We start from the raw sequence: 20747 nt of genomic DNA on the forward strand, positions 1-20747 counted from the left end.
TATGTTCAGTTGGATCCTTTTCTTTTTAGGGATCGTTTATGTATTAATTGACCGATGTGGTCGTTTGTATATTGATTATGTTTCGCCTGGATGGCCGGTTTGTAATGGTGTAACCTCTTGTATTCTTAACTTTATTAATTATCAAAGGGGTCTTGTAGTTGAGCAAACCTGGAGATGTAGCCCCTTAGGGGTGAACTCCGAGATCATTATGGTGTTATGTGATGTTATTCTCTTATGTTTCCCTCATTCAGCTTGATCATGTATGAATAGCTTATGTTAGAATGTATAAGTGGATAAGATGGAATTAACTTTAAATGCTTATATGCAGTCCTTTCTTGAATGCCATTTTGATCGAATGCATAAGTGGTTTAGATGAGATTTATCGTAGATGCATGTATGCAATCATCTTTTAAAATGCAATAAATTGGAATATGAAAGAATGTAACTTAGAGCAATGGAATCTATCCAGTTGTTGTTAAGGAAATTAAATATGCATGGAAAGATCTCATATGTTTACGATAAAATTCTAGTGTGTTAGAATAGCAGATGCATGGCTTATATTTTAATGACAAGCTTGAATGTAGAGTATGAATGAATCATAATGGATAAACATTAGCATGTGATTTATATTTCCATCTTTTGTAAGAGATTAACCTTGTTTAAGAATTGTCTCATTATAAGATAATCAACTTATTGGATTTATTAGTGTGTTAAGTGAAATGTGTAAATTAAGTAATCACGTTGGGAAACTCTTTAGGTGGTAGTTGATGTCTTCCGCTATGTAATTTGAATCTTTGATATCTTGTTGTATCTTAATGTGGTGTAACTTTTTAAAAAAAAAAATTATTGCACTCCATTTGTATGTTTTAGCTTTATCCCTTCGGGGTTTCCTGGCGGGGCATTACAACCCGTTAGGACCACATATGACCCCTTATAACATCCTATTGTATACAACATGTACCCCTTATGATCACATAGCGTCCTAGAAGGGGTCATATGTAGTCATAAGGGGTCATGCATGTGTGTTCTAACACTGTACATGTGTGACCCCCTAGGACCACATATGACCCCTTATAACATCCTAGTGTCTACAACATATAATCCCTTAAGGTCACATGTACAATGTCCTAAGGGGTTGAATATGTGGTCCTAAGGGGTCAGACATGTGTTCTTACACATGCGTGACCCCTTAGGACCACATATGACCCCTTATAACATCCTAGCACTTGTACATACGACATTCCCCTTGGGATTACATATGACCCTTTATAAAATCCTAGTGTGTAGGACATATCAGTCCCTTAAGATCACATACATTAGTGTCCTAAGGGGTAAAGAATATGTGGTCCTAAGGGGTCATGCATGTGTTCTAACACATGCATGACCCCTTAGAACCGCATATGACCCCTTATAAAATCTCTCTTCCCTTAATTTGCTCAGCTGACATGTGGTTTAATTTTTAAAAATTATGTTTTAATTTAGTACATGATGTATATGTCTTTAATGATCTCTCTCTTTCTCTCTAAAATTAATGTTCTCTCTCTCTCTCTCATGAAAATGATCTCCCTCTCTCTCTTGAATTAATGTTTTAATAAATTAAAATGTATGTATGCAATCTATATAGAAATTTATATATATTTTAATTTAGTAACTGTATGTATATATCTTTAATGATCTCTCTATCTCTCTGAAATTAATGTTAGATCTCTCTCTAGATGTCATGATTTAAATGATCTCCCCCTCTCTCTCATTAATTTTTTAATAATTTAAAATGTATGTATGTGATCTATATAGATAAATTAATTTAGTACATGATGTATATATATCTTTAATGATCTCTCTCTCTCTGAAATTAATGTTATCTCTCTCTCTCTCTCTCATGAGAATGATCTCCCTCTCTCTCTCTCTCATTAATGTTTTAATAATTTAAAATGTACATGTATGCGATCTCTATATATAGATAAATTTATATATTTTTAAATAATGATCTCCCTCTTAGTTGAGCTTTAAAATTATTTATTTAAAAATTTGAATTATGCGAGAACTTCTTGTATATATATATATATTAATTATGTGAGAACTTCACATGTGTACATTTCAATTTTTAATGAGCTCAAGATTAATGATCTCTCTCTCTCTCTCTCTCTATCTTTAGAAATTAATTGATTTTAATTTTTAATGTTTTAAATTGAATGCACTTCATGTGTGTGTGCTTACGTATTTATTTTAACTTTATGACCTACCTAGATAGATGGCATCCCAGGATCCAGTCTATGATCAGGATTCACATGCACAGGCTTCTGATCAGGATCCACTTGCATAGGCTCCTGATCAGGAGCCATATGATGATATAGATCCTCCACACTAGGATCCCCCATTGCCCAATATTACTACCATTTTCCACTACAATGACCATGAGCTACAAAGGTTGAGGGTCATATTAGATGACCCACAGACTGGTAGCATGTACAAGAGTACATGCGAATCCATTTTTGATGGTTTGTGGACATTGAGGGACCGCTTAGTTAGTCACACCTCATTTTCACCTGAGGTTATAGATGATATTTATAGACAGTTGAGGAGTGAGGTGAGGGGTCGTGATTCTTTTGTTGATGTGGTGAGGGTGGTCTTGAAGGAGACCATTAAGGAGAGATGTTTTCCACAGTATCAGGAGAAGAGTAAGGTGAGAGGATATCAAGTTACAAGATGTATCGATCCACAGGTTGCATCGTTGATTTACCCACGCTTCTTAGCTGCCCATGGTTGTTATCCTAATAACGACCAGATACCGTTATACTTTGCACAACATGTATTTGCTAAGGTTCATTGTTAGATGAAACCAAACTACCTTGATATTCCAACATATTATGGATAGGGGAGGGGCAGGATTGCTGACAGAGATGCATATCGTAGGCATGATAGAGCTCCACCTAGATATAGGGACCTTGTTGGCGAGAGATTTAAGACAGTAGTCCCAACCCCCGCCCCCATAGCAGATCACGTTGTGATTGCTTCTCAGAGAGAAGCAATTGATAGGATTGGACAAATTGCATCAACAACAACCACCATATCATCTGACAGGCTGGGCAGATATATGATGAGCTGACCATGTTCGAGATCATCGACAGATCATGCATCTTCTAGTCACGGGGTGGCTTCAGATTCAGATCATCAGTATATTATTGTTGGAATCCCCTCCCCAGATGAGGTAGTGACTATAATAGGAGGTGGTAGACATGTATAGATGTAGCAGTATTTAGCCGAGGACCTGCTACATTCTTACCATTTTATTTCATCTCGACTTGGGATACCATTGGCTGCTGTTAGATAGGAGATTCTCATAGACGGGTAGGCTACTGCTGCATTGATGCATACCCTGAGGCAGTCACAACATTCTCATCACTCTACACATGCTCCAATAATTGACCCACCTACAGATCACTCTGCTGCTACAAAGGAGGAGATATGAGCTGATCAAGTCCATATCACAAATGAAGGCTTGGATTTATTTGAGGAGCATCTGTGAGGTTTGAGCCATACTGGGTTTATGGATATGCTACTACAGCTAGACACTTCATTCACGATGCCTAGTCATCTAGTTAGCCACTTACACTCCTCAGTCATATGCACAACCAAAGAGAGATATGCATGCACAAGTGATGTGGTTGATATGATCACAGGACATGATCAGACTATACAACCTACGCCTGATACACAGTTATGTACATGTGTGTTTAAATTTTTACAAGATGTATATGTTATAATGTACGATAAATCTATATATAGATCATTTAATAAATAATAGAAGTTAACTTGTATCATTTAATTTGATCCTAGACTAATCCTTAAATGCATGTATATATGTATATGTATAACAGTTAGCTCATGTCACTCCTAGCTTGAGCTCTGAGCGTGTGCATAGGAGAGATTCTTTCGATGCTACATAGGCTGTTAGTGGACAGGTTAGTTATGGTTTTTTGTATATATGTACATGTATGTATGTGTGTTACAATTTATATTTTAATTTAAATTTAACTAGTCGGATTTGATTATATTTAAAAATATGCACATATGTATATATGTGTCTAGAGATTTATATTTAATATTTAAATAAATTCTACTTTCGCAGGGGTCTATTGGATATCCAGACTCTCACCAAGACTCTCCCTCAGATGGTCGCTCTGTTCGTGGCCGACATGATGCATGTTGATTTGCTGGACTTTATAGCTCATTTGTTTATCTTTTTATATATGTACATTTTAGATTTTCATATTATATATTCATGCATGTATGAAGTTTCTAGATTATACTTTATACAATTTGTGTTTGATCAGATTATATATTTCATGCACGTATGTTAGATTATGTACTTTATACAGTTTGTGTTTGATCCTGGATTATATATATCATGTGCATGCATGGTTAGATTATACTTTATATGTATAGTTTGTACATTTGATCTTGGATTATATATCACATCATTTGTATTCACATTATATATGATCACACACACACACACACACACACACACACACACACACACACACACACACATGTATGTATGTATTCACATTATATATGATCATGCACACACACATATATATATATATCTGTGTGTGTGTGTGCAATTGAAGTGTTTGATCATAAATTTGCACATTTGATATATATACTTTAAATATTTATTTAAGTTAAATGATGTGTTTGATTAATTATATGTAATTTATTAGATCACATGTGTATATGTATGTGCATGTTTGATTATTCTTTTAAATTATATTATATAAGATCATCTAGATTGAATTGGTGTAAATGTTTAATTTAAAAAATGTATTTAAGAGTTCTCTAAAACTTTCAAATTTATATATATCTGTGATTGAATTTGTGTACATGTAGATAGATTAAAAAAAGATTGATATGTTTATAATTTAAATTTTAAATTTTAAAATATTACTACATGTAACATGTATATGTAGATATGCATTGAATTTAAATGAATTTGTGAACAATATATCCACTCCACTATGCAAGCCATGAACAATATAAAAATCACACTTGTTCATATCAAATGAACAAACTCAAGTTAATGAACATATTCAATAATTTAAATTCTAGGTGTACTTCTAGGTGTACTAAATAGTTCACACCATGTACTTCTAGGTACATATTAAATAGTTCACAACACATCAAGTGGTTCAGACCGCTCTTCAATTATTACATACATGTCCTAATTTAATATCAAATTTACACATACATCCTAATTTAATATGCATTTTTAATTAAATTTACACGTGCATTTTTAATTAAATAAATACATGTCCTAATTTACTTTACACACATGCTAAATTATTTTAACAACTTACAAATTACATATGCACACATGCATTTAGAATTAGATAGACTATACATCCTAATCAAGTGCATACATCGAGTCTTAACATATATTTTTTTTTGATAGGTAATTGGCCGAAGCCTGAATAGCTTTTGAGTGGAGCTATGAGCTTTTGACTCGAGCTATGAACCAATGGGGCCACAGTAAGGGGCCCCATCCCCATTACATATCTTTGAATTATTATTATTATTATTATTGTGTTTGATTAGATTGACCCAAGACCTTCCCCATCCTATGGAAGGCCAAGAGTAACAACTTAGAATTCCTCTTTAGATGTCCTTATTGGGAGTTGAACTTGGGTCTCCACCATGATAACCCAATGTTTTAACCAGTTAAGCTCAACCCCTTGGATGGGTCTTAACACATTTTCAACTCATCCACATGTCCCAATTTACTTTACATATGTGCACGAAAGTATTATTTAACATGTACATTAACTTCATACACCCTAATTTAATAAAATTAAAAATTTCATATTTAACTAAACAATATATGGTCCACACAAGCCATATATATATATATCAAATATTAAATTCAAACACTTTAATGTATTTAATAATTTATCCAAGTTTCAAAACAAGTTAAGTTCTATTTTGTCAAGTATTAATTCAATTCGTGGGTTGAAACACATGTACTTTGGTTTACTAAATAGTTCATACCACATCAAGTGGTTCATACCGCTCTTCAATAACAATATTTTTTCATGATCTTCACTATCTAGTCTCCACTTTTGAGACCACCTGTGACGTGGAACTGTATGAAGAATTAGGCCAACAACAATGATCAAGTGGCTATACTGATATTCCTTGTTGTCAATTTGGTATTCAGTGAAATGAATCCCATGTTGAACAATTTTAAATTGTTTGAAATATGTCCCTTGCACTACAAATGAGCCTGCATGTACATGCATACAAGAAACGAGAAATTACAAATTTACACATAAGTGAGATGTGTACATATAAAAATTAAAACATGTGCAGATGTGTGCATGTTTAAAATAAATTTATTTAAAATAATTTAAATGTTAAAATCAGTTCAAACCTATGGGAAAGGACATTCCATCGCTCATTTCAGATTTTGTTAACCTCTTTCTCTCTTCTGTGCAACACAATAAATAATAACTAACACCTTCTATATTCCCATCTTCTGCTATGACTGCAAAGATATCTCCTGTAAATTGAAACAAGTTAAATAAATTTAAAATGTATGTACTTGATTTAAAACTTATATAATTTATTTACATGTACGCAACATTTTAAAAGGAAATAAATATATGTGTATGTCATATACCTTTTTTAATCAATCCTGAAATATGGTCATAATCACCAGAAATCAAAGGAATGTCTTCAAAGATTTCGTCCTCATTTGAATCCTCGTATGTGTCAAAAACATCTAGTGGCACCAATTTCTATTCACTAACATATCCAAGCTCTCGGTTCTTGCAATCAACATAGTTTTCCAAAATGCAATCAGAACAAAAACATGAATAATCCCTAGTGTACAATGTCCATGGGCGATTATCTGTACTCATGACACAATGCATAGATCTTGTCCTCTCCACGCTCTTACATCCATGCATTGATCTTCTATCCACATCTGTAAAATGTACATGTGTACACGAACATACATGTAGATCAAGTTGTTAAATTAAAACATTTGAACTAGAAACATTTAAAAAAATTAAAAAAACATTTAATAAAACCCTAAAAGAGAACACGTATCAGTTATCTCCCAAAACACTCTATATGGAATGGGTCTATATGTTCTCGATGATGAATCACCAGGATAATTAGGTTGCACAAAGTGTTTCTTACACCATTCAACAACATCATGTGCATCATCTATACGATCTCCTATATAATTTATTTGATGCTTTCTTAGAGCATGTTTGATACAAGCTCCCGTACCATCATGTTCACCCTTTCCACAACCACTCTAAAAAAAAATCCAAACATGTGGTATTTTATCATTTCGATGATATCTACATAGTACATAAAATGGCCTCAAAGATTTGAATTGTGTCGCACATCCATCATACCAAACAAAATGTTTAACTATTGTTATGCCTCTCTCTTTCAAATATTCAAAAAACTTCTTAAAGCAATGTTGTACAAAAAGTGTGTCATGCTCCTTATCATCACTGATATAGAAGTGGTACTATTTCTTAATGACATGATTTTTAAATGTACTATCAACACCATCCAAATCCATTTGTGCATGTCGATAACACACATGCACCATAATAGCGATTTGCTTTGAAAAGTAATACTTTGATTGAATCTCTTTTTGATGTGCAAAAGAGTAATTTTCTGCGAAGTCCACTACAGATAGAATAGTTCCAAGTGGGAAAGTGTCTCTTAATGTTTTAAATTGTTCTGCTTGCCACTTGGCAAAAAAACCATGGCATATGTATGGTTTTATCAACTTACAAAAATTTTCCATAAATGTTCCAATAGGTATTTCCTCTTCTACATAATCTAACCTTGTAGATTCCTTTCCAAATTTTGTTTCAAATTTTTTGTACTTGTAACTCTTGTAATTTACCATCTTCCTTATGTCAGTATCTTCATCTCTCAAAGGCAATTTAGCCAACTCCCCGCATGTTCCACAAATTCCTTTTATGCAATTTATTTGACCGGTTGCATTATCATCTGATTTATCACATAAGATGGATGCTATGAATTGACTTGTTCATTTAGGAGGAGCTTTTTCATAACCATCACTATCTTCTCTAATATTTTGAAACACCTGATAGTACAGATCAAATTCGATGTGATAACGACAACAACAAGTTTCAAAGACTTTGTTTACCTTCACATAATATGGCCTTAACCGTTCAAACATGGATTGTCCAATATTTATATGAGGGTTTGTTTTAGCAAACAACACATACAATTCATATTTTGTTGTGTCTAACCAATGTTTTACATAGAGATCATAACGATCAGGGCCAATCCTTTGCTTGATAACATCTCTACTGTTTGATGAAGGATGAGTATTATCATTCCAAAAACTTGTCACAAAGTTCCTAACAACATCTTCAATTCTATCAGAATGAGGAGCTCTACACATAATTGCCCAATTCCCTTCTGAGGTAGTATCATCCAAACTCTTTCTCCTTTTCACATATCTTAATATTGTCCTTCTACCAAAACCAAACTCAGATGGCAGTGAAGAGATTTTTCTTTTTTGAGGCAATCTTTTATTTACTAAAGATGTCAACATCACTCTTCTTGAAATGGTCTTATGTACTATTTGAGATTTTTTACCAATGTTCACCAAACCTTTCTTAACATTATCAACAATAGATTTTTGTAGCTGAGAAGTTTTCCTCTTTTGACTTGTATCTATACCCAACAATTTCAGCGAATCTATTAAGTCTTTACGAGTAAGTACAATTGATAACAATTGAGCTTTCTCTAGTGCAGTATCAAGATTGTAGAAATGAGACATTATTTATTTTGCACTTTTATTCATTGACCTCCTTTTAGTATGTCTAGGTTCTTCACTGAGACGTTTCAACTCGTCCACATCCATTTCAAGTAAATGATCTAAATTTTTACAAGAAATATTTCTCTTCACTTGTTTAGCTAGATCCACAATATGCTCATCCATACCAGTGGTAGGAGGTAAGGAGCCTGACCCCTTTCCTTCAACCTCCACTGGTTCAACTTGGGCAAGCTCCTCCCTATGTTCATCAACTATATTGTGTTCTTCAACAGATTCATTTGCCTCGACTCCCACTTGAGAACTCCCTTCTTCTCAAGCCCATTCTGCACATAATTTAAGATGACAAAATATTTTTAATGCAATGAAATTCCAAGTTTAATTTGAAACCAAATTTTCAAGTCATTTAGTAAGACCTAAAAAATTATGTCATAATAGGTGGACTATTATGTCATATTTAAGACCTATTATTGCATAATAGACATCCTAATATCACATGTAACAGGACCTAATATTTGCATAATATAGGTCTTAAGTGTACTCTTGAGTATAATATAAAATGTTTTTGCATACGTCTAGTCGTATAAATAGAACCTATTATGACATAATAGGTTCTAAATTTGTCATATTTAAGACCTATAATCACATAATAAGTCCTAATATCACACAATAGGCCTTACTATTACTTAATATGACCACGTATGCAAAAACATTTCACATTAAACAAATATATTATGTGATATTAAAGGACCTATCACATGAAATTAAGTAGGTCTTAAATATGATATAAGTTAGAACCTATTATGACATAATAGGTCTTATTAATTATGACTTAATACATGACCACATATGCAACAAAATTTTACATTATACTTTACTCCCCTTAAGGCCTATATTATGCAAATATTAGGACCTATTATGTATGTGATATCAGGACCTAAATTATACGATAATAGGTCATTAATTTATCACATGTACATAATAGGCCCTAATATCTCATAAATATAGGTCTTAAGGCTCAGACTCAAGTATATAATGTGAAATGTTTTTGCATACGTGGTCATGTTATTAAGTCACAATAAGACCTATTATGTTATAATAGGTTCTATTATGTATTTAAGATAGGTATTATCGCATGTAACAAGTCTTAATATCACCTAATAGGTCCTAGTATCACATAATATAGGTTTTAAGGGGACTCAAGTATAATGTGAAATATTTTTGCATACTCTTGAAAACAAAGAAGACACAATGTTTGTTTGTTTGAAAATGTTTGATTGTTTTGATCACGCAAGAACAAATTCTAGGGCTAGATGAGACAGTAGTTGTTGAATCTCACTTGGGGGGTTACCCCAAGATATACAATTCAAAGCGGATACTTAAGTGCTTGAACCCACTAGCTCCCCTCCACGACACTCACTTCTCCAGGGTAGCCAAGCACCAGTCCCCACAAAAACTCCCCGTGGTGAACTTTGTATCTCTACTAAGAACCGCAAGAATGTGAGCTGCTTCAGAGGTCCAACCTCCCGAGCCAACAACTAGAAGGTTTTTGGCTTCTAACACAAAAGGTGTCTAGTAAGGGCATCCGTTCAGGTGGCTATAATCAACAACATGTTACACTCTGTTAAATGAAAGACCTCCCAGCCTATGGAGGTTGGGCTCTTTAGGGTTTATGGGGAGTCATAACACCGTTATAGTAGCACGTAACACCTGTTGCTTGCAACTTTCATCACAAACACATTTATTTATAGTGGCTTGGAGGAGCTTGGCTTTATCTTGTTACCACTTTGGGTCGTTCCCTCTCATCGAGCCTTAAGGGCTACTCGGGAGGCAGACCCCTTTCTAAGGATAAAACAAATAGAGCCTATTGCTAAAGACACAAAAGACAAGTTTGTTAATTTTAGAGCACCAATTGAAGTGTTTGCTAAACTATAAAGACACATGGTTCCAAAATCTAAATTTAATTATATATTTATGGACTATCTAAATTAAATTATAAATTATAAATAATAAATGGGAAAGAGAGGGGTCCTAAATATCTAAATTTTAAATGAAAACCATGATCTATTATAAATGGACTTAAGGGGGGAGAGAAAATGTCAATTACACAACAAGCAAGTTAATGGAATTTGAAATTTGCAAATACACATATTATTTCAAATTAAAGCATAATTATTTTTAATTAAAATGAGATTATTTTTAATCCTACTATTTCCAATTAATTTAATAAAAATAACATCATTTAGAATTAATTAAGATAGAATTATTATATAAATTAAATTAATTAAATTAATATTATTTAAAATAATTTTCATAAAAATATTAGATAAAAAATATTTAACAAATACTAACAAATAAACACAATTTTTGGTATGCAATACATATACAATTAAATAGAAAAAAAAATAAAAATACATACTTGCATCATGATATCTTTGCCTTCTTTGTTCTCGATATCTTTGTTTTGTTTCAAGAGAATAATTCCTTGAAGTCTTATTTTGCCTTCTCTTCTTGTTCCCCATGCTTTTAAAATAACCTTCAAATATCTTCAAATTATTACCCTCAAAATAACTTTCAAATGTCTTCTTTCATCCACAAATGCAAATTGTTTTAATCATTTGTGTGTAAAAAAAAGAAAAAAATTATGTATATTTATATGCTTGTACAAAAATGTAAAAAAAAAAAAAATTGGGTCGGCCAGGGTTCGAACGAATGCTGACAGTTACAAAAGGTCGGGTTCATTCAAACCCGGCCATTACATGAAAGTACACGTCATAATTTTTCTCAAGGGGTTTGAGTGAAGGGGGGTCCGATCGAACCCCTTAGGGTTCGATCATACCCCTCTTCGCTCGAACCACTGTTCGTTCGAACCCGCTTTTTAGAGATCTCTCCCCAATTTTTTCAGAGTTCTGAGAAATTTTTGCCTTCGGACCTTTGGTTCAAGGCACAAATGAAATAATCTTGATAACCCAAAAATATAAGATGGTAGTGCTCAGAATATTGGTTTTTCACCGAACATGAACTTCTATGTTCAACGCATTGGGAAAAATAGGAAACTAATTCCAAAAAATTCTGAAAAATAACTATGCCCCAGATATTGATGTCTTCTTTCTAACAAAAAAATAAAATTGAATTTTGATATATATAGAACAAGTTATGTGTTCAAACTTAAACCTATGTCTGAATTATAACTAGTTGGACTTCAAAACTTAATAAAATAAAAAATATTCAACATATCATGATCAAACCAACAACAAGCCTTGGATATTGATGTTACAAACCCAAATTCAAAAGAATTGAGTTTTTATCATTTATAAAAAAAAGTTATGCATTTTGAGAGGCACATCACTCTTAAAAAATGTAGTTTGATGTAAAAAACTACTATTCGAAGGAGATGGAAATTTAAAAAAAAATCTTCAAAAAAATTTGAAAAATATATATTTAGAATTTACAGACAAAATGCTACAAATCACTAATTTACATTATCTTCAAATTATTAATAGTTTAAAAGTTATAGTTGTCGGAATTTGAAGATTATTTAAAAAATGTTCATCTCATTGTCAAAAGTGGCAAAAACGTGGGAACCATTATTGTGAGTTCACCCTACCTCAAGTGTTTATTTTTAGTTATATTTGAGACAATCTTTCTTCCATAGCCTTCTTAAACAAATAGACAAAAAATGTGCCTTGAATGTCACCCCAAACTATAAGGAAGATAAATGGTGATCTTTGACCAACATGCATATACCTATGGACAACCCATTTTTCTTTAGCATATTCTTTTTTTTGTATTCCGCTTAGGCGTCTCTCTTGCTTCAAGAGTTTCATCTTAGTGTGTGTTCTTTGCAACATTTAAACCACAAATACATTCCCCTCCATCCTAAACACCCTTCTCATCTTTGCCCATTGGTTCACTAGTAATGATTCTTCTTCATAGCTTATGATAGTGATTTGAGTTTAAGCACATTTGAGCACTATATAATCACAATAAATCCCCACATTCTACTTTCCATGATATTTCTTCTCCAAAAGGCTCATATACTGAAATTGTTTTTTTTTATGCCTTTAGTGATTATTCCACCATAAGGATGAGGTCCATGTTCCTTATGATGAATATCTTTGCCATGAACCTCCATTACTTTTTATTGATTATCCTACCGCAATGTTAGTCATGACGAAATCATAATTCACATCCTAAACATAAATTGGCTAAGCTACAACACAATAATATTAATAAATAATCACTTATCCTAGTGACTCTTTTGTACAAACAACTTTTACCACCTTAACCATCATAAATTGGCTAAGCTACAACACAATAATATTAATAAATAATCACTTCTCCTAGTGACTCTTTTGTACAAACAACTTTTACCACCTTAACCATCTTTCCTTTATTCCTCTTCCCATCTCACTTACTCTTGTAATGGCTTCCAATATATTTCCTTTCTATATCTCATCTACATAATCTCCTCCATCCATCACTACATATTCTACTCAAAATATTACTTGTCATTTTCATTCAAATTCTCAAGCATAGCTTATGTGAATAAATAATTAAAGGAGCTTGAAAATAAATTGGAAAACTTAACACACTCCCCCAACTATTTCCAACAATTGTTGATCACTTTCTTCTGACACCCAAGCCTATCCTTCTCTTGTTGACCTTGAGGTAGCATGCTCTGACATGCATAACAACAGAGAGGATCATTCATGCATCGTGAGAAAATTTTATACTAAATGCTTAACTTATACATGTGATGATAAAATATTGAACAAATTATTTCCTAGTACCTTGATGGATCATGCCTTAGATTGGTTTCAAACCTTAGCCCATGGGTCCAAACATTCTTTTTTAGATAGTGTAAGAATTTGTACAATATTTTCAATTCAACATTAACCTTATGGTCAATCTTAAATAATTAGCACAATGCAAGAAAAACTCCAATGAGCATGGTAGATCAAATATATTTCATTTCCATTAGTTAGTTTATCAAAATGGATTTTTCACTCCCTAATAATGATCTTTGAACCATTTTCAGGGAAATCTGTGTGCTAATCATTCAAGAGAAATTTATGCTTCAAACATATAATTCTCTTCACTTTATCTCTAGTTGCCATCAAAATTGACCAAAATTTATTAGCACTTCATCTCCTTCAATATAGAAACCATTCTTCCCAACTCAACTTATAGTCTATCATGGCAAGTCTTCAATAAGTAACTGAAGTCTTGCATCACAAATAAACAAGAATAAGGAAACTTATAGAATTAAATGATGCTCTTCAACATATCATAGAACTTCTCTTGCACTATAGGATGATCACTTCGACCCCTCTCAAATATGGACCATCTCATAAACATGACCACTACCACTTCATCTCGTGCATACCATAGAATATTAGGTCAATTTACCAATTAATCTCCAATATTATAAGATAAATTTAAGATATTACTCATGGGGTAATTATTACTCTACAAATGACACATCTTTTGAGCACTAACAAGATATCCTTGTCATTGAGCATGATCATCCAATGGATTGTAATAAAGAGTCTTTCACATGTTCTCATTATACACACATGTATGACCAAGCTTCTCATGCATCTTCTTTACCCAATTACTTGGGTTCTCCTACACCTTTTTTACAAATTGATCTTTCAAGTTATCCTATAGATGCCCATCCTAACCTTTTCCTTCTAGTCCTACCTACAACATGGTTCAAGTCACTTGGTCTATCCTTTCTCACCCTAATGGTACTCATCGATCTTTAAAAAAAAAGACAAGTTCCCACAATCTTCTACAAGGGAATCCTTACCTTTCCCCACCTCTACCTAATTTTAACTACTCATTCTTCAATGTAGCTCCTCCTCTCATTGGTGATACCTTTTCTTATGTCATTGTATGTATATTCTCTAGTCCTATGTGAATTCATTGATTTTTAAAAGTCTCTTGTGCTTCACATTACTAATTTTTTTCATGAGCTATATGTTAGGACACACCTATCAATGAATAACTTGACCTGAGAAAGGACCCAACCTTACCAATCAATAGTCTTCCCTTACCCCCTTCTAAATTGTCTACTACAATGCATAAAGAGTATGACCTTAGTAATAAACTTCATAGTACTTAGGCTAAGATATTTGAGTGGGACTTAATGTACACATGTAATAAATTTTGGAATATCTTGTTAAAAGCTCTAAATATGTCCCTATTAATCCCACTGCAAAACCTAAGGTCATCACAATGTTAGAACCTATACATTACCCTAGTGTCATAATTACATTTGATCCCGATGACCTTTCAAACTCTTCTATCATTGATGAAAGGTTGCCCTTACTTTTAGTAGCAACACTTGTGAGAAAACCACCATCAAAATTGCTTTAGTTGATAATGGATCATTATTGAACATTATACTATAAACTTTCCCCATAAACTTGATATTGACACATCTAATTTGTAAGTTTTACATTATAATTTAGTGTTTGGTAATATAGTCTATGTTGGGTTCCAAAATCGTTCTTCCCAAATCCTAGTACTAATTTTCTAGACCTTTAAAGCCATGTGGTATCATCAAGAAGATAAAATAGGGGTTCATCAATAGATTGAGGAGTGCTAAAGGCTAGTGATGAGATTGGCTAGTCTCTTCTATACTTTGTGCTCAACCTACACTCAGGAGACATTCCCAAAGGTATGTTTTATGGGGTCCTTAACTAATAAAAATGTAACATGATTGTAACAATTAACAACCATACCCAAATGTACACTTGACATCTATATTTGTCACATGTTCAAGATCAACTAGCTCCATAAGATGTCTAATATAGTTGATTACAACACCTTGTACATGCATCTATACATCAACATCATTATAATCTCCATAGATGATTTTGTTGTACATTACATACATATGGGAAAGGTAAAAACATGCATGACATGATTCTAATACATATAATAATCTTAATATACTCCAACTAACAAGGAAAAAGAGATTGTTTTAATAAAATTTGATTGGATCCATAACCAATATGGATTTATGCCTATTCCATTGGGCAACAAGGTCATGAATGTTAATAAAGAGGGAGGATATTCATCCAACAAATACCAATAGAAATAAGATTATATGTACATATCAACAATTATATTTCATGCAACATACATACTTAATAATCCATAAATAGAACTACAATGAATCACATGGAACAAAGGAATGACCATTACAAAAGCTATGTGACACATTACATATTGTTGGACATACATCAAAACCTCAATACATTTATACTAGTAAATATGACAAGAGAAAATACATAATTGTTATTCTAACATTCCCATAAATCACTACAAAAAAGTATGGATACATACATTACATACATATGCATTTTACAAAATATATCCCTTCATTTATGGTTCAAATGTGCAAATTTTGATGCTCAATTATATGTTTGGAGCACAACGGACCCATAAAATTGTCTTAGGGACCAACTATTTGTTGGTATTTTGGTATGGTTTTGTCATTGATGTCAACACCTACTAAAACACTAGCACTTTGGAGATCCAACAACATTCACCGGCAAGCAAGTAACTATTGCATAGTTACTGGTATATAGTTCACCGACAAGATATAATGATTACCGACACTTGGAATGATATGGAAGACACCTGGTAATGTCGAAGACATCATGTAGACACTTTGTTTTGAAGAATTAATCATCGATATATTCATATTTGCATATTTGCTTTTGCTGGCAAATAGGTCCAGGGTTACCTAGGGTTACACTGACAGGTTTATCTTTTTTAGATCAGCATGGCACGCTATGAAGATGATTTATTATTGTTGTAAATGCATTAAGCCGACATGTTTAATCGGTTATTGCATTGGATATTATATTGATTATAAAATGTTTTTATTGTAATATCTTGTAGAGCTGACCTACTAAAATTGGTCTTAGGTTATGGTATAAATGTAAGATCTTATTTGTAAGATCGAATGTGGAATGCGAAAAAGAATTGTGTGAAGGTATATGCGAGATTAAGCAAAGGTATACATGAAGACATCATTTGAAGGTGAAGCTAGGTTTTTGTGAAAGCATATCAGCATTACACCGGTACTGAATCCAGCATATGAAGATGCTATTTTGTGCAGTACATTCTTATTGGATTTAACCATCCAACTGTAGTCAGTGTGACTCCCATTTTGTGATTGAGTAGTGAGCTCTAGGTTGTTGGCCTTTCTGCATGTGCATACCCCATTTATGTACACTTACTATCTACAGTAGTATCATTTGATTGTGGGTAAGGTTTCCCACCGTGGTTTTTCCCCTTACAGGGTTTCCATGTACAAATATCGGTGTTATGTGTTGTGGATGACTTTGTATTTATGTTTCATGCATTAATCTTTACCAGTATACCAATTTACTGTTAACACTGTCTACCGGCATACTTAACTGGTTTACCAGTATTAATAATTAAGTTGGTTAAGTGGTTTTTGGTTTGAATTTATTAGACAACTGATTCAACCCCCCCACCACCACCCCCCCCTCTCAGTTGTCTCCGGGACCTAACAATTGGTATCAGAGCATAGTCCTCTTTTTGCAGAAGTTTAACAACTTGAGGAGATCCAATATTTCAGGAAGGACAATCCTAAACTTGATGGAACCAACTATGGGATATGGAAGATTAGAATGGAGACACATCTGAATTGCATTGGTAAGGACATCTAGGAAGTTAAAAAGAATGGTTATACTACTACTGTAGTTGGTCAGACTGCTCCAACTACCTTAGGTAAAGATGAGGAGAATGATTGCAAAGAAAGAGAAACACTTTTAAGTGCATCATCAGATCAACAAATCATGAGATTATTAGATAGGTCTACTGCTAAATCTATTTGGGATCATTTGGAAACACTGAATGAAGGATATTCCATAGTCAAGATTGCAAAACTTGAAAGCTTCCGAGCCAAGTATGAACATCTGAAAATGGAAGAAGATGAAAGGATTTATGCCTTTATGGAAAGGGTAAATGAAATTGTTTTGGGTATTAAATGTTGTGGAGGAACCTTGAGTGAGGATGAAATTGTTTCAAAAATATTAAGAGGATTGCCACTGGCATATAAAATGAAGGTCACTACTATAAATGAGTTGAGAACAATGCCTAATACATCAGTAACTAGGGATACATTGATTGGAAAACTTTCAGCTTTTGAAATTGAGGAATTTGGTCCTGTTGCTACTATAAAGACAGATTTAGCCTTTAAAGCATCAACATCATATGCTCCATCATTTGACAAATCAGATTGGAAAGCCTTTTATGCAAGAGAACTTGAAGAAACTAGGAAGGAGAATGAAGAGCTTGAAGAACTTGAAGCACTCTTTGAAGAACTAATTTATGTGGTCTAGCTAGAATTAAAAGCTTACAAGGTGATAGATATTTCATGCTAGTTATTGATGATTATTCTAGAATGTGTTGGGTTACTTTTCTCAGAGAAAAATCAGAAGCACTTGGAAATTTTAAACTGTTCAAAGCAATGGTTGAAAATGAAACCGATAAGAAAATCAAATGTTTAAGATCAGATCAAGGAGGAGAATTCACATCTAAGGACTTTAATACATTCTGTGAAGTGAATGGAATCAGAAGATAGCTATCAGTACCTCAGACACCACAGTAGAATGGAGTTGTTGAAAGGAAAAACATAACTATCTTAGATGCAGCAAGAAGTTTGTTATCTGAAGCAAATTTACCACATGTGTATTGGAGAGAAGCAGTCAACACAGCCATCTATACATTCAACAAAGTTCACATCAAAGGTGAAACCAATAAAACCCCTCATGAACTATGGTTTGGTAATATTCCTACTCTTAAGTATTTCAGAATTTTTGGAAGTAAATGTTATATTAGAAGAGATGAGTATATTGGCAAATTTGATCCTAGAAGTGATGAAGGAATACTTCTTGGTTATTCATCTAAGAGAAAGGCATATAGATGTTTTAACAAGAGATTGCAAAAAATTGTTGAGAGTACAAATGTAAAGATTGATGAACAATTCAGAGGAACTTCAAGGTATATAAACTCTGAACTAGCAATAGAAATTGTGACAATTGAACCTACACTAAATCCACCGGTATAGAATGAAGATCCAGTTACCCCTGTACCATCAGAGGATTTCAAAGTAATTGGAGAACAACAACAAACTAAGACACCCTGGTATGTAAGATTGAATCATTCTGAAGATCAGATAATTGGAAACATATTTAAAGGAGTTATGACAAGAGCAAGATTGGCAAATGAAGATGTATGTCTTATTCCTCAAATTGAACCATCATCTATTAATGAGGCACGTGAAGATAAATTTTGGATTAAATCTATGGAAGAAGAATGAGGACAAATTGAGAAAAATAATACTTGGACATTAGTTCCCCGACCTAAAGATAAAAATGTAATTGGAACTAAATGGGTATTTAGAAACAAACTTAATGAAGATGGTAAGGTTGTCAGAAATAAAGAAAGACTAGTGTGTAAGGGATATTCTCAGAAAGAAGGAATTGATTACAATGAAACCTTTGCACCGTTAGCTAGAATTGAGGCAGTCAGATTATTCTTAGCTTTTGCAGCTCACAAGAACTACAAAGTTTATCAAATGGATATTAAATGTGAATTCTTGAATGGAGATCTTGAAGAGGAAGTCTATATTGAACAACTTGATGGATTTTATTTGACAGATGACAATGCTATGGTTTGCAGGTTAAGAAAAGCTCTGTATGGATTAAAACAACCCCCAAGATCTTGGTATGCAAGGTTGGATAAGTATCTTTTACTAAAGGAAATGCAGACAACAATTTATATTACAAAATAACTAATGATGACATCTTGATTATAGAAGTATTCGTTGATGATATAATCTTTGAAGGAGAAGATGGATTATGTAAGGAATTTTCTATTAAAATGCAGCAAGAATTTGAAATGTCTATGATTAGAGAAATAATTTTTTTTTTAGGATTGCAGATTTCACAGACTGACAAAGGTATATTTTTGAGTCAATCCAAGTACCTGAAAGAGTTACTAAAGAAATTTGGGATGGAGAACTCTAAACCGGTAAGCACACCTATGACTACAAATGACAAATTATCTCAAAGGGATGAATCTACACCTATTAATCCAACTAGATACAAATCTATGATAGGAGGTTTACTATATTTGACACAAACCAGACCTGATATTATGAATGCAATATGTATTGTTTCTAGATTTCAAAGTAATCCTAAGGAAAATCATGAATCCGTAGTAAAAAGGATTTTCCGGTACTTACAAGGCACTGCAAATCTTGGATTATGGTATCCTAGAGATGAAAATTTTGATCTATGTGCATACACAGATGCAAATTGGGTAGGAGATGTGGATGATAGAAAAAGCACCACCGGCGGAGCATTCTTTCTTGGAAAGAGATTAGTTTCTTGGTTGAGTAAGAAATAGAGTTGTACATCTTTATCAATAGCAGAATCAGAATATGTTGCAGCAGCAACTAACTGTACACATGTACTTGTAAAGCGGAAAAAAATTGAACCCTAGGTGTTTCCCCCCACTCCAAGGAGAGAGAAAGGAGGTCACTAGGGTTGACAGTTTTCTCTTAGGAGAGACTTTACATTCAAAAGAGGGGTTGAAACCCACAAGATCCAATCTCACACAATGCAAGACTGGATTCTAAATGAGTTTCAAGGGTTAAGACATCAAGGATACCCTCTTTTGTAAAGAATGTAGATAGAATGATTGAACTAGGGATGCATGTAAAAGTAAGAAAGATTCGCTTGTAGACAAAGATAGGGACACGGGATGAAGCTACAGACCTGAAATTAGCAGTAAAATGTCGAGACGATGCTGTCCTGCGAATTTGAGTGAAAGTTGACGGGATGATGGCGCCCGG

The sequence above is a fragment of the Cryptomeria japonica genome, chromosome 1 (genome assembly GCF_030272615.1).
Source record: "Cryptomeria japonica chromosome 1, Sugi_1.0, whole genome shotgun sequence".
Classification (NCBI taxonomy): Eukaryota; Viridiplantae; Streptophyta; class Pinopsida; order Cupressales; family Cupressaceae; genus Cryptomeria; species Cryptomeria japonica.